The sequence below is a fragment of the Gossypium hirsutum genome, chromosome A11 (genome assembly GCF_007990345.1).
Source record: "Gossypium hirsutum isolate 1008001.06 chromosome A11, Gossypium_hirsutum_v2.1, whole genome shotgun sequence".
Classification (NCBI taxonomy): domain Eukaryota; kingdom Viridiplantae; phylum Streptophyta; class Magnoliopsida; order Malvales; family Malvaceae; genus Gossypium; species Gossypium hirsutum.
The window spans coordinates 48,692,801-48,709,131 of NC_053434.1; the positions used below are offsets into that span (position 1 = coordinate 48,692,801).

The 16,331-nt window shown below is 36.1% G+C and overlaps 1 non-coding gene across 1 annotated transcript; it reads right to left on the bottom strand.

Moving 5' to 3' along the window:
- Positions 1-15,943: 15,943 nt before the first annotated feature.
- On the bottom strand, positions 15,944-16,050 carry LOC121210155 (small nucleolar RNA R71). The gene has a single exon (XR_005905283.1). It is a non-coding gene; the product is annotated as a small nucleolar RNA R71 (small nucleolar RNA).
- Positions 16,051-16,331: the final 281 nt, after the last annotated feature.

Here is a 16,331-nt window from a genome sequence, read left to right on the forward strand (position 1 = left end):
TGATTCTTGTTTCTATTCGAAAACCCCACTGAAACATTCGATCAGGTAGTGGATTCCTTAGATATCTTAGATGAGGACTGATGCGATTTCCTCATCTGTCTTTTCCTTGAATCGTGCAACTCAATAGCTGCCTTTCTCCTCTCTTTAACCAATTTTTCAGTTTTGCAGGTTCTCTCAACGAGTACCACAAATTCCTTTAACTCTAAAATGCCCACAAATAATCAGATATCTTTATTAAGACCATCCTCAAACCTCTTACACATGGTGGCTTCTAGGACACACACTCCCGCGCATACTTGCTGAGTTTCACAAACTCACGTTCATATTCCGTCACTGTTTTACCGTCTTGCTTCAACTCTAAAAATTCTTTCCTCTTTTGGTCTATGAACCTCTGGCTAATATACTTCTTTCGAAACTCTTCCTGGAAGAATTCTTAAGTTACTATTTCTCTCGGTACAAAAGACATAAGAGTATTCCACTATTGGTAGGCTGAGTCTCGTAAGAGTGACACCGCACACTTCACGCACACTTCAGGTGTGCACAACAGTTCATCAAATACCCTAATGGTATTTTCCAACCAAAACGCTGCTCTCTTCGGGTCGTCATCTATGTTAGCCTAGAATTCCTCTGTCCCATGATTATGTATCTTGTCTACCAGAGGCTTTTCCCTCCTAAACACGTCCACTCCTTGCGGAGCTACGGGAGCATATTAAGGAATTAGAGGAGGTGGGGCAGGTGAAGTGTTCGGACTCGTACGAATGAACTCCATGTACCAAGCATTCATCATTCGGAGGTAGGCTTCTCTAACCCCTCGTCTTAGCCATAGTTACGGGCTCCCTCTCAACTAGAGCGGTCCCTTCAGCGGGAGCCGGTGTATGACTCTCTACGTTATCCGTCGTAGCTCTATTAAGATCCATTTACTATATGAAAGTACAATTTATAATCGTCAGCAGTCGTCACACTATCAATATACAGTTATGGCATGTATAGCTAGACTCGTACTCATGCTAGGTTAGTCCTAAAACCGACTAAAGCATAGCTCTGATACCACTAAATGTAACATCCCATACCCGTATCTTACACCAGGACAGAGTACAAGTTGTTACCTAACTTAAACCCGTGCTTACGACTAACTAATGGCACTTGACACAAGGGCACATGCCCGTGCGGGAGGGGCAACACGCCCGTGTGACCAATTCGACATGGTCGTGCTGTTGGCCCATATGGCTCACATGGCCTAGGCAATACAGGGACACGCCCATTTTCGACTCTCGTGTGGAATTAATTCCAAATTCATACCTATAGGGATTTTCACATTGCCTGGCACATGCCCGTGTTCCTGGCACGTGTGCAAAAACCTAGACATTCTATTTTTGACGTCAACATTTCTTAAGGGTCACACGGCTAAGGCACACGCCCATGTGCTAGGCCGTCCCTTTCACATGACTGAGACACACGGTTGTGTCCCTTCCCATTTGTTTATTATCACGCATACTGACTTACAAAATTTACATGCAGGGGACACACGGCCGAACAATACGCCCATGGGGCTGGCCATGTGTCATACATGGCCTAGACACATGCCGTGTGTCTACCCGTATGGACAAAATAAGGCTATTTACCAAGCCTCTTTGTCACCCTTACTTACATAACCTGCATAATATCACTCTATACCAATACAAGGGCACATCATATGGTCAAATCAACCATAATAGAAAACATTTCAATTGTGCAAATTTACTCATCCATAAAAAGTAGCATCTACTATACAATATCAAAATGAATATTGACCATTATCCACGACCTTATACAAAATAAAAGGATTTAACCCCAGCCACACATTTGGCTAATTTCTCAAGGACACAAAACAATAAAGTCTAAGCCATATACATGCCATACTCAAAACAAGAAGTCTAACTATATCGAGTGCTTTGCATGATAGTGTGATCATAGCCTCCGATGTCCGTTGAATCCTCGAGCTATTTAAGCGTCATTATAAGAAATTGGGAAAAGAGAGGGAGTAAGCATAAAGCTTGGTAAGTTGCACATAAATAAATATACGACAACAATTTTACCATTCTTCAACATGCTCATCACAGAAAAATGGGCATAAGCACAACTTACTCAACACTATCCATATAAATCTCATAGCATATATCGAGCTCATATCTCATGCATGTCAAATAAGTACCTGTACCACTCACAATACAGTTATACCTTACTCGTTAGCTTAAACTGCATCTCTCACCGTTGAACCATTTGGAACTTTATCAGATATTCGATAAGCCTCAAACATGGGGTAGGGTGCCGATGCCATATCCCAGATATGGTCTTACATTGACTATTATCTCATAACCGATGCATGTCCTAGACATGTCTTACACTGGCTTACATCTCGAGGCGATGCATGTCCCGGACATGTCTTACACTAGAACTCGTCTTGATGCCGATGCCATGTCTCAGACATGGTCTTACATAAGCTCTCATAATGTGGTCGATGCATGTCCCAGCCATGTCTTACACTAGCCCACAATAACTTATATGTCATGGCATGGATATCCGATTTATTTTCTAGGTTCAAACGGGAACTCTACTATCTCTATTATCATCATACTTTCTCAGTCCCACAATCAAGCAATTCATGGTGTATTAATTCAAATACAAATCAACACATACATTAGCAATGTAGTTGTATTATTTACATACAACTTACCTTGGTTACAAAATATGGTGTCCAGTCAGTCTAATCAATTTGCTTGGCTTTCCTCTGATCTAAGTTTGGAGTTTGAATTTCTTGATCTATAATTACAAAAATTCACAAGCTTAATCATTTTATCAATCTAGGCACTCAATAATCTATACTTGGGCAAAATGACTATTTTTCCTCTAGATTTTTATTGAAATGACCATTTTACCCATAGGTCCGAAAATAAATTTTTATCGAATTTCCTCCTATCAAAAGCCTAGCCGAACCCTTAATACTCTTATAGCAATCCAAAATTCCCACTATCTCACCCATTTATCAACAAATTTGCAACTTATGCCAAATAGTCCCTATTAGGGTTTACATGAGGAAACCTTCCACAAAAGTTGCTTATTACACATCTAATACTCATATTCTTCCATAAAAGTTTAGAAAATTACAGATATGATTTCATGAAAAAACCCTAAACTCTCCACGATTTTGCAAGATAGTCCCCTCATTTGAGAGCTCATGCTTCAAGGGGTCCAAAAATGTAAAAATCATCAACAAAAAGTATGTAAATCACTTACTTGTAAGAGGAATAAGTTGTTAAAATTTTGAAACTCAAAACCTAGAAAAATGGTTGAATTTTCGGTGGAGGATAATTGGTGAAAAAGGATGATATCATCTTTGTTTTATTTTATTTCATTTTGGTCAAAATAAATCACCAAACTTCACCTAATGCTCGATTATTTTAATTTCTTGTCCCATGACCGGCCATCACCTATTTAATGGCCTAATTTTAATTTAAAGACCCCCAATTTATGATACATGGCAAACTTGACACCCTTAGCTGTCAATTTAAGACTTTTGCACTTTATGCGATTTAGTCATTTTTCGTAATTGGGCCCACAAACTTCAAAATTAACTCACAAAATTTTTATGCACTAATATAAACCTGATATAACATTTAAATAATTATAAAATAATTTAGTCAACTTTGGATTTGTAGTCCCGAGACCACTATTTCGACTAGGCCCTAAATCAGGCTGTTACAACTTACAAGTTAATATTTTGTCCAAAGATAAAATATTAATGGAGCGACCGATATCTTGATATGAAATTTACTTTTATTCAATTTATTTTGGTTTAAATTTGAAGTTTTATGTGAGCTTTTTTTGTTTGATTTAGTTACTATTATACCTGCTAACATCATTACATGCATTAAAACATTTAGGGGTGTCGTGCCTGATAATATTAGCTTGGCTAATGAACTCATGACTGTCATTGCAAAGTGGTTTGTCAAGAAAAAAAAGAGTCTAAAATTGAAACGTTATTAACAAATCTAACTTCAATGAGATATATAAAGAAAATAAGAAAGTTTTGAATATAACATCGCAAGAGAAACAACAAAAGAATTCAACTAAGGATGGTTGTTTCTCTTGTAGTGCAAAAGGTGAAATTATTAATTTTTATTTAGTATAAGTTTAACTTGACTTTAGTACCTAGACACTATGTGAATAGATTTTGGTGCTACAACTCACATTTGTGTGTCTGTGAAAGTTTGCCAAAACTACAGAAAGCCTAATGATGGTGAAACATACATCTATGTATGTAACACCCCAAAACCAGCCTAGATGTTATGGCTAAATCTGGCGATGTCACATGGAATGTAAGTTGAAATCGAAGTTATCAAGTTAAAACCGTTTCCATTTAGTAACTTTTATTTATCTTTCATCCATTTCAAAACTATTTCCTTATTAATTTGATTCGTTTTTTTTAAAATAACATATTCAGTAGTAGAAGCTTTTAAAACGGTGATATTTAAAGAAAATCGTTCGCGTTTAGGAAAATGTTGTATATAATAAAACTGAGATTTCGTTGTTGTTCTAAAGTTCATGAAAATAGTTAAAGTCCAAAATAAAGGCAAACAGTCCAAAAATCCCAATTTACATAAAAAAAATACCCCAAAAATAGTAGGAATGAAAAACCTTAAATGGAATTAAATCAGTTCAATAGTCAAATGGTCACTGTTGAGTCCTCCGCCGCACCGATCCGTCTAAGTCTGGAGGTTACCTGTACAGATAAATAAAAAGGGGCAAGTTTATGTAAACTCAGTGTGTAATCCCCACAGAAGACATGCATACAGTCAAATAACAGATATCAATCAAATGTAGTCTAGGCTTAAGCCCATTACGAATTTAGATGTAGTTTAGGCCTTAGCCCATTCAGATACAGTATGCATATAGTAACAAAAATCAATATCCTACCCACCAGCCTCTACACACTATCTTTGACAATCCTTAAACACCATGTTGGGTTTAAAACACCCATCTAGCCTAACACTCCAAATCATACCGAATGCGGCGCTTATTAGTAATATTGCAGCTGAGCTGCTAGATAATATGTAACAGCCCAGTTTTAGCTTAAATCAGAACAGTGGTTTCGGGACCACAAATCTGATGTCAAAAAATTATTTTGTTATTATTTTTGGTGTTCATAGCATGTGATTATGTATGTGTGAAAATTTCATGAACTAATTTTATTGTTTAATAGCTCAATTTGAGAAAAAAGACTAAATTGTGTAAAATACAAAAGTTGTATTCTATTTAATAAATGTGTCTAATTGCTATGACTTATTAAATAAAAGGTCCTTATGTTGATATTAGACCATTGATAGTGGGAATGGTCATAAATGGGCATATATTAGATGATTTTATAAAGGTTTCATTTAGGTTCAAACTGTAAAATGGCATATTAGTTATAATTAATAAAATAAATCAAGAATTTGGCTTCATTATCATCTTGTCTAGCCAAAAATAAGAAGAAAGAATACCAGATTTAGGGCTTTGAAGGTTCGACACCTGTGAACACAAATTGGTATGTGATTTTTGTTCGGTTTTTGATGATTTCTATGTTTTTGTGATCGTTGCTTTGAGTACTAGCTAGCCCATGCCCTAATTTTTGATAGTGTTGATGATTTTGAAAGTTTCCATTGATGAATTAATGTGTTCTTGGATGTTTAATGATGAATTTAGGAAGCTTGTTGATAGATTAATATGTTTTGTAAAGTGATTTTGAGTGAAAATGTCTAAATAGGATTAAATTGTGAAAAGTGAAAATTGAAGGGTTAAATTGTGAAATAAATGAAAAATATGGGCTTCTAGGGACCCATAGAGAATTCGGCTAGGCTTGGATTTAAAAAAATTCATGAATTTTGTGTATTTATGAAATAGGGACTAAATTGTAAGAAATGTATAACTTTAGGGGATAAAGTGTAAAAATGCCCAAATATGTGTTTGTGGATTAAGAAAGATTATGTGATTAAATGAGTTGAATTTGTTATAATATAGATCAAGATAAGAGGAGCTCGGACTTAGATCGAGACAAGAACAAAGTACTCGACTAATCGACTAATCAACTAGTTTTATCATTTTTACGTCTAAGGTAAGTTCGTACGTGATAGACATTGTTACAATTATGTTTTTAATGTTTTAATATTGCATAAATTATATAAATGAGACAATGGTTGTGGATGACGACGAATCAGCTATGTTGGCACTTGGTGTACGTTTCGAGATAGCTTCGGCTATATATAGCACTTAGTGTGCGAATTGGAATAGCTTCGGCTATATGTGGCACTGAGTGTGCGATATTGAGATAGTTTCAGTTTAATGTGATGGCACTAAGTGTGCGATATCGTTATAGCTTCGGCTAATCATTTTTGCACTAAGTGTGCGAGTTCCTTGAGTATGGATAGATTTTCAGATGGATTAACGTATTGAACAAGGAGGTGAAATGTAATAAATAAATACGGGAGAGTACAGGTACGTATGATACCTATGTGGTAGTTGGTACTATGTGTATGAAGCTTGATGGATTTGTATATATATATGATAAATGGTTATGGGTTAGAATTGAGTGATGATATGAGATCTTTTAAGTGTTTATTAATTGATGATTTGAATATTGTGAACTGTCGAGTTTATTTAGTACGAACTTACTAAGCTATAAAGCTTATTGTGTGTTATTTTTCTGTGTTTTATAGAGTATCAAAGCTAACTCGGACTCGGGGATCATTGGGAAACATCACCACACTATCAATCATCTCGTTGGTACTTTTGGAAGCTTTATATATATGGTATATGGCATGTATAGGCTAGTAATTTTGGTATGTCTTGAATAATGATATTAGTCATGAGATTTGGCTTGTTAATGTTGGCATGTATTTGGCCATTTAAGTTGGTTTGAATTATATGTTTGATAAATGATATATGTGATGTATATAATATCCTAAGTGTTAGCTTGTTTGGAATGGTAGTATGGATGCTTTTTTCGATAGTTATATGTTATGGTATTATTGCTTGGAAGTTGGTATATTTTAGTATGATTTGAGGATGATGAATTGATGTGTTTGAGAAGCATGATTTGGTATGTTTTGAATATGGAATTTAGTAGTTAAATTGATTGATGATAGATGGCATGGTATGTGTGTGAATTGGTATGTTTTTGCTGCCTATGTATGTGTTAAAATGGTACTAATTTGTTTATTTTGTGTGCATGAGAAAATGGTGGCAAATTGGCTTTTCAAATGGCTTATTTTTGTTCACACGGGCAGAGACACGGGAGTGTGTCTCAGCCGTGTATGACATACGGGAGTGTGTCTCAACCGTGTATGACACACGTTAATGCTACACGGCCGTGTGTCCCTGGGGTACCCTTTCGAATTAAGACAATATACCTTACAGTTTTGACACGGTCTAAACACACGGGCGTGTCTACTGGCCATGTGTGTCACACGGGCTGGGACATAGGCGTGTGGTCGGCCGTGTGACCTAAGTCAGTAACCCCTCCAGCTTTCCCACGACCTTGGCACACAGGCGTGTCTTTGGCCGTGTGGTACAAGTCATTATGTATGCCCTATTTTCACATAATCTGTGGCATGAGCGTGTCTAGTGACTGTGTGAGGCACACAGCTTGTTCACACGGGTGTGTGACCCTTAAATCAAAGAAAATTTTCTAAGTTTCCCAAAGTTTGCAAATGTTATCTGTTTAGCTTGAACCACTTCTAAACATGTTTTAAGGTCTCGTAAAGCCTTACAAGGGACGTTGGGAATGATTTGAATGGATTTTGAGTATGAATGTATAAATGTATGTGAATAAGATGTGTTATTTGGTAATGCCTCGTAACCCTATTTTGAAAATGAATACGGGTTAGGGGTGTTACATTTAATTGGTATCAGAGCTACAGTTTAGTCGATTCTAGGACTAACGTAGCGTGTGAGAGTCTAACTATACATGCCATATATATATTGCGATAGTGTGATGATTTCTGACAATTAAAATGTGTTTTTTATATAGCAAATGGATCCTGAAAGATCCGTAACTGACAATGTAGAGGGTAATGCTCCCGCTCCTGCTTAAGAGGCAGCATTGGCCAATTTTAGACTGATTTCAAGTAGTCAAGAGGGAGAGGCTAAGTAATCCTTCTTTCAAATGATGAGTGAGTGGTTCACGGTGTTTGTTCGAACGAATCTGGCTGCTCAACAACCTCCACCCCCACATGTTCTTCAACAAGTTCCAGTTGTGCCACAAGTGATAGATCTGATTCGATTGAGTAAGCCACCTGTTGATAAAATTCATAAACACGGGGCTGAAGAGTTTTCGGCTACAGTTGATGATGATGCTGAGAGAGCTGAGTTTTGGCTTGAGAATATGATTAGAGTATTCAAGGAATTGTCTTGTACTCCAGAAGAGTGTATCAAGTGTGTTAAATCTTTGCTTAGAGATAATGCATATCATTGGTGGAAAACATCGACACCAGTGATTCCTAGAGAATAAGTTACTTGGAAGTTCTTCCAATCCGAGTTTCGAAAGAATTACATAAGCCAGCGATTTCTCGATCAGAAACATAAAGAGTTGCTAGAATTGAAGCAGGGCCAAATGAATGTCACTGAGTACGAAAGAGAATTCTTACGATTAAACAAATACGCTCGGGAAAGAGAATTCTTACGATTAAACAAATATGCTCGGGAGTATGTATCTACTGAGGAAATAATGTGCAACCGATTTGTTAATGGAATGAATAAAGATATAAAGCTGTTAGTTGGGATACTTGAATTGAAGGAATTTGTAGTACTGGTTGAGAGGGCTTGTAAAGCTGAGGATCTCAGCAAAGAAAAGAGAAAGGTTGATTCAGAGGCAAGAGATTTGAGGAAGAGATCAATGAGTAAATCTTATCATTCCTCGTCGAAGAAATTTATAGAATATTTTAACCGATCGACAGCTTCAGTGGGATATCAGAATAGAGATCGTGGAAAGCAATACACCAAACTTAAAACTCAAGCCACATCGATATCGAGTGTTGGTAATGTAAAAGATGTTTAACCTGAATGTCAACAATGTGGAAGATGGCATTTTATAGATTGCTGGGTGAAAAATAATAATAGAACTTGTTACAGTTGTGGTTTACGAGGTCATTTTATCAGAGATTGCCCAGAATTAGTGGGAAAAAATAATGCTTAGAGTACGAGGCCGAATAACACTACAATTAGAGGGAGACGATCTCGTAATATTGGAAATGTGAGTGGTGGTAGAGGTACGACACGAGACACTGTTACGAGATCTGATGCTAGAGCACCTGCACGAGCTTATGCTATTCGCACTCACGAGGAAGTGTCATCTCCAGATGTTATCACTGGTACTTTTACTCTTTATGATACTAAAGTTATTGCATTGATAGATCCTAGATCAACTCATTCGTATATATGTGTGAATTGAGTATCCAGTAAGACTTTGCTTATAAAGTCTACTAAATTTGTAATTAGAGTATCGAACCCCTTAGGCAAGTGCGTGTTGGTTGATAAAGTGTGCAAGAACTGTCCATTGATGATTTAGGATATTTATTTTTCGACTGATCTGATATTGTTACCATTTGATGAATTTGATATAATTCTAGGTATGGATTGGTTAACGTTGCATGATGCTATTATAAATTGCAAAAGAAAGATGATTGATTTGAGATTTCAGAATAATAAGATTATCCAAATTGAGTTAGATGATTTGAATGGCTTGCTAGCGGTAGTTTCATCGATGTTAGCTTAGAAATATGTGAGAAAGGGTTGTGAAGCTTATTTTTCTTATGTCCTTGATACGAAAGTGACTGAAAATAAGATCGAATCAGTGCCGGTTATGTGTGAATACACAGATGTGTTTCTTGAAGAGTTACTGGGTTTACCACAGGTCCGAGAGGTTGAGTTTGGTATTGAATTAGTGCCGAGAATGATTTCTATATTGATAGCTCCATACAGAATGGCTCCGACAGAATTAAAAGAATTAAAAGTATAGTTGCAAGAATTAACTGACAGAGGGTTTGCAATATAGAGTCCTGTGTTGTTTGTGAAAAAGAAAGATGGCACGATGAGAATGTGTATAGCCTATCGACAGCTTAATTAAGTGATAATCAAGAGTAAATACCCTTTACCGCGAATTGATGATTTATTTGATCAATTGAAAGGGGCTACAGTGTTTTGAAAGATAGATTTGAGATCAGGCTATTACTAGTTACGAGTTAGAGATTCTGATGTGCCAAAGATGCATTTAGAACGAGGTATGGTGACTATGAATTTTTGGTTATGCTTTTTGGACTAACGAATGCACCTGCTATCATTATGGACTTAATGAATCAGCTTTTCAGACCGTACCTAGATCAATTTTTTATTGTGTTCATAGATGATATTTTGATTTATTCGAGTGATGAAACTGAGCATGCCGAGCATTTGAGAATTGTATTGTAGACTCTGCGTGATAAACAGTTATATGCAAAGTTCAATAAGTATGAATTTTGGTTACGTGAGGTTGGTTTTCTAGGGCATATTATGTCAACATCGAGCATTCGAGTTGATCCGAGCAAGATTTCTGTAATAATAGATTGGAAGTCTCCGAAAAATATATCCAAAGTCTGTAATTTTCTGGGACTAGCTGGCTATTATAGACGGTTTGTAAAAGGCTTTTCGACGATTGTGACTCCATTAACGAGATTGCTTTAGAAAGATGTAAAGTTCCAATGGTCTGAGAAACGTCAGAAAAGTTTTGATCAGCTGAAAGCTCTTTGGAATGAAGCTCTAGTGTTAGTATAGCCAGAATCGGGTAAAGAGTTTGTGATCTATAGTGATGCATCGTTGAATGGTCTGGGTTGCATTTTGATGCAAGAAGGCAAAACAATAGCTTATGCCTTGAGACAGTTGAAGCTGCATGAAAAGAATTATCCAGCACACGATTTAGAGTTAGCAGCCATTGTGTTTGTATTGAAAATTTGACGCCATTATGTGTTCGGCGAGAAATTTCATGTTTATTCAAATCACAAGAGTTTGAAATATCTGATGACTCAGAAAGATTTGAACTTGTGATAGAGGAGATTGCTGGAATTGCTAAAAGATTATGAGTTAGTGATTGACTACCATCCAGGAAAAGAAAATGTAGTTGTTTATGCTTTGAGCTGAAAATCCTTATTCGCTCTATACGCGATGAACACTCAAATAGCTTTGTGTAATGATGGCTCGATAGTAGCTGAGTTGAAAGCAAGACCGTTGTTTTTACAGTAGATTTGTGAAGCGCAAAAAGTTTATAATGAAATGTTAGAAAAATGAGTTCAGTGTGATTCTAACCTTGATTGAAAATTTCAAGTTGATTTCTATGATTGTTTAAGATTCAGAGGTCGAAGATGTGTTCCGTGAAATTCTGAGTTGATTTAGATGATTTTGAACGAAGCACATAGTAGTCGTTTGTCTGTTCATCCGAAAAGCACGAAAATGTATAACGATTTGAAATAGCTTTATTGGTGGCATGGTATGAAACGTGACATTTCAGAGTTCATTTCTAAATGTTTGATTTGTCAGCAAGTTAAAGCTGAGCATCAGGTACTGTTAGGTTTATTGCAGCCTATTATGATTCCTGAGTGGAAATAAGATAGAGTGACTATGGATTTTGTTTCGGCTTTACCCCTATCTCAAAGTAAGAAAGATGCAATCTGGGTTGTTGTTGACCGATTGACGAAATCAGCTCATTTCATTCCTGTACGAACGGACTATTCGCTTGACAAGCTTGCTGAGTTGTACATTTCAGAGATTGTTTTCGATTATGCGAGGTACCTATTTCTATTGTTTCGGATAGAGATTCAAGGTTTACATCATGATTTTGGAAGAAACTGCAAGATGCACTGGGTACAAAGTTACATTTCAGTACCGCGTTTCACCTGCAGACGGATGGTCAATCAAGCGAGTTATTCAGATACTTGAGGATATTTGAGATGTTGTACTCTTGAGTTCGAAGATACATGGGAAAAATATTTTCATTGACTGAATTTACATATAATAATAGTTTTCAATTGAGTATTAAAATGGCACCGTATGAAGTTTTATACGGTCGGAAATGTCGAACACCTTTGTACTGGACTGATCTTAGCGAGAATAAGATTCACGGGGTTGATCTAATTAAAGAGTCTGAAGAAAAAGTGAAAATGATCCGTGATAGTTTGAAACTAGCATCGATTTGAAAAAAATCTTACGCAGACTTGAAACGAAAAGAGAATGAGTATCAAATCGAAGATAGAGTGTTTTTGAAAGTTTCACCGTGGAAGAAAATACTCAGATTCGACAAAAAAGGAAAGTTGAGTCCGAGATACATCGGGCAGTATGAGATTATCGAGCAAGTCAGACCAGTTGCTTATCGGCTAGCATTACCATCTGAGTTAGAAAAGATTTACAATGTATTTCAAGTATCGATACTTCGACGATACCGATCCGATCCATCACATGTTATTTCCCATTCTGAGGTTGAAATTCAGTCAGGTGTGTCATATATGAAAAACCAATCTGAATTCTAGCTCGTGAGATCAAAGAGCTGAGAAAAAAAAGAATAGCATTAGTAAAAGTCTTATGGCATGAACACGGGGTTGAAGAAGCTACGTGGGAACCTGAGGATGCTATGAGAAATCAATACCTTAAACTATTCACTGGTAAGATTTTCGAGGATGAAAATCCCTAAGGGGGAAGAGTTGTAACAACCCGATTTTAGCTTAATCGAAATAGTGGTTTCGGGACCACAAATCTGATGTTGGAAAATTATTTTAATATTATTTTTGGTGTTCATAGCATGTGATTATATATGTGTGAAATTTTCATGAGCTATTTTTATCGTTTAATAGCTTAATTTGAGAAAAAGGACTAAATCACGTAAAATGAAAAAGTTGCATTCTATTTAATGAAGGTGTCTAATTGCTATGACTTATTAAATGAAAGGTCCTTATGTTGATATTAGACCATTGATAGTGGGAATGGTCATAAATGGGCTTGTATTAGATGATTTTATAAATGTTTCGTTAAGGTTAAAATAGTAAAATGGCATATTAGTTATAATTAATAAAATAAATCAAGAATTTGGCTTCATTATCATCTTGTTTAGCCGAAAATAAGAAGAAAGAATACAATAGTTAGGGGTTTAAAGGTTCGACACTTATGAGCTCAAATTGGTATCTGATTTTTGTTCAGTTTTTGATGATTTCTATGTTTTTGTGATCGTTGCTTTGAGTACTAGCTAGCCCATGCCCTAATTTTTGATAGTGTTGATGATTTTGAAAGTTTCCATTAATGAATTAATGTGTTCTTGGATGTTTAATGATGAATTTAAAAATCTTGTTGATAGATTAATATGTTTTGTAAAGTGATTTTGACTGAAAATGTCTAAAAAAGATTAAATTGTGAAAAGTATAAATTGAGGGGTTAAATTATGAAATAAATGAAAAATATGGGCCACTAGGGTCCCATAGAGAATTTGACTAGGCTTGGGTTTAAAGAAATTTCATGAATTTTGTATATTTGTGAAATAGGGACTAAATTATAAGAAATGTGTAACTTTAGGGGCTAAAGTGTAAAAATGCCCAAATATGTGTTCGTGGACTAAATTGAAAGATTATGTGATTAAATGAGTTGAATTTGATATAATATAGATCAAGATAAGAGGAACTTGGACTTAGATCGAGGCAAGAAAAAAGTACTCGACTAATCGACTAGTTTCGTCGTTTTTACGTTCGAAGTAAGTTCGTATGTGATAGACATTGTTACAATTATGTTTTTACTGCTTTAATGTTGCATAAATTATATAAGTGAGACTGATAAACCGTAATTTATACATGTTTTTATCCCATGCTTAGCACATTTATGAATGGTTTCTCCTTAGATTTGGTGAATTCAATGCTCCTAATCCTTTAATTTCATGTTTTATACTTAGGTGAGCACAGAAGAATAAAAAGAGTGAGAAACGGGCAGAAAATAGAGAAAATGAACCCACATGGGAAATCAAGACGGCCTGGACTTCCTCACACGGGTGTGTCACACGACCGTGTCCGTTTGGCAGGATTGAAGCACGACTTACATGGGTAGACTACACGCCCGTGCCTATCCAGAAGCCTTGACCACAGGCTGGAGTAATCGCACATGGGCGTGTCACACGGGCATGTCCTTACCGAGCCCAAGTATAGTCCTATTCGGAAAAGGCCAATTTTTAAGGCTCTTAGGCATTCAAAAGCCTATTTAAACACTTGAGGAGGCACTTAATCAAGGGACGCGGAGTAGGAAGCAAGGAATTACTCAAGGAAAGTTGGATTCATCATCAAGACTGAAGATCTCTCTTCAAGTTCCTTCAAGAGTTTTGGGTTTTTTTATATTCTGTTATCTTTATGCTTTTGAGATGTTTTCTTCTGTAATCATGAACTAAACCCCCTAAATACCTAAGGGGAATGAAACCTAAGACGAATCTTGTTATTATTATCTGAATTGTATGATAACTATTTGACTTGTTCTTAATTATGTGTTCTTAATTCTTGTTTTGATATTCCAGGATATTGATTCAAGTTAATGCTTTTATTCAGAGGAGGAATAGACCCTGTCTAAGAGTAAATTTGTCATAATTAAGCAGAGTTGATTGCACGCCTAGAGATAGGGTGATAAGCTTTTGTCGGATTAGGGTGAAACTTAATAAGGGGATCCATAAATCGAGTTAATGCAATACTAGGTGTTAATTAGAAAGAGATTTCAATAAATCAACTTAGGGTTAGACGTTATTAGTCTCGAGAGAGATAATAATATAACTTAGGGATTTCTATGGATCAAGTTAAATGAATAAATCGTCTGATTCAGAGTCAATTAACAAGTGACGTCTAGGTGGATTTTTCCTTAGGTATTGTCTTAATCAATCGATTTTTCCCAAAATTATTTTCCCAAAAATTTTTTTCTGTGCATTCTTAGTTTAGTAATTAGTTTAGATAACCAAACCTCTTAATTTTTAGGCTAGATAATAAAAAGGAAGTAAATACTAGTACTCGTGGTTCCTTTGGGTTCGGCAATTCAGTCTTGCTGAACTATACTACTGTTCAATAGGTGGACTTGCCTTAATAGTGATAATAAGTTAGTCTCAAGAACGATTCAGTCATAAATCTTTAAAACCTATCACGAATATCATGTACCAAGTGTTTGGCGCCGTTGCTGGGGAACTAAGATATTAGGAGCACTCGATTTTTATTCATTTAGCCACTTTACTTTTATTGCAATTTAATTTTTTTATTTTCTGTTCTAATTCTTCATTTATTCTCTTCCGATAGGTTTTATTCTCTTCTAGCAGGTTTTCTAGTTTATGACCAGAAGAAACCCGTCAGGACCATTACTTTTTTACGGTGAGATCGAACGCATAGTTCGCAGAAATCGAAGAGAAATAAGGCAAAGCTTAAGATACACAGAGGAAGAGCAAGAGGATGATACTTCAACCACAACCGAGGAGATGGCTGAAAACCAAAAAAATCCGCTACCTCCTGCGATTGCTATTAATCAGAATCCTGCTCCGCACACTATGTATGATTATGCTAAACCTTCTTTAACAGGAACTGAATCGCGCATAGTTAGACTTGCTGTAGTTGCAAAAACTTTTGAACTGAAACCTAACACCATTCAAATGATCCAACAATCTGTTTAGTTTGATGGTTTGCAGGATGAAGATCCCAATGCTCACTTAGCAAATTTCCTAGAGTTTTGTGATACATTTAAAATTAATGGCGTTTCTGATGACGCCATTCGCCTTCGGTTATTCCACTTTTCATTGAGAAACAAAGCTAAACAGTGGTTGAATTCGTTACCACGAGGGTCAATCTCTACTAGGGAACAAATGGCCGAAAATTTTTTATTAAAATATTTTTCGCCGGCTAAAACGGCTAAATTACGTAATGATATCTCTTCTTTTGTGCAGATGGATATAGAAACACTCTACGCTACATGGGAGAGATACAAGGACCTCTTGAAAAGATGCCCTTACCATGGGTTACCACTCTGGCTACAGGTTCAAACATTTTATAATGGCCTGAATCCTTCGACTCGACAAATGGTTGATGCAGCCGTTGGAGGAACCATCAATAATAAGACACCTGAAGATGCCTATGAATTTATAGAAGAGATGTCACTGAATAATTATCATTGGCAAGTCTTGAGGACAAAGCCAACAAAAACAGGCAGCGCTTATAACGTCGATTCAGTCACCATGCTCTCTAATCAGATAAAACTCTTTAATAAGAAAATTGATGGTTTTCTTAGTTCTTCACAGGTTT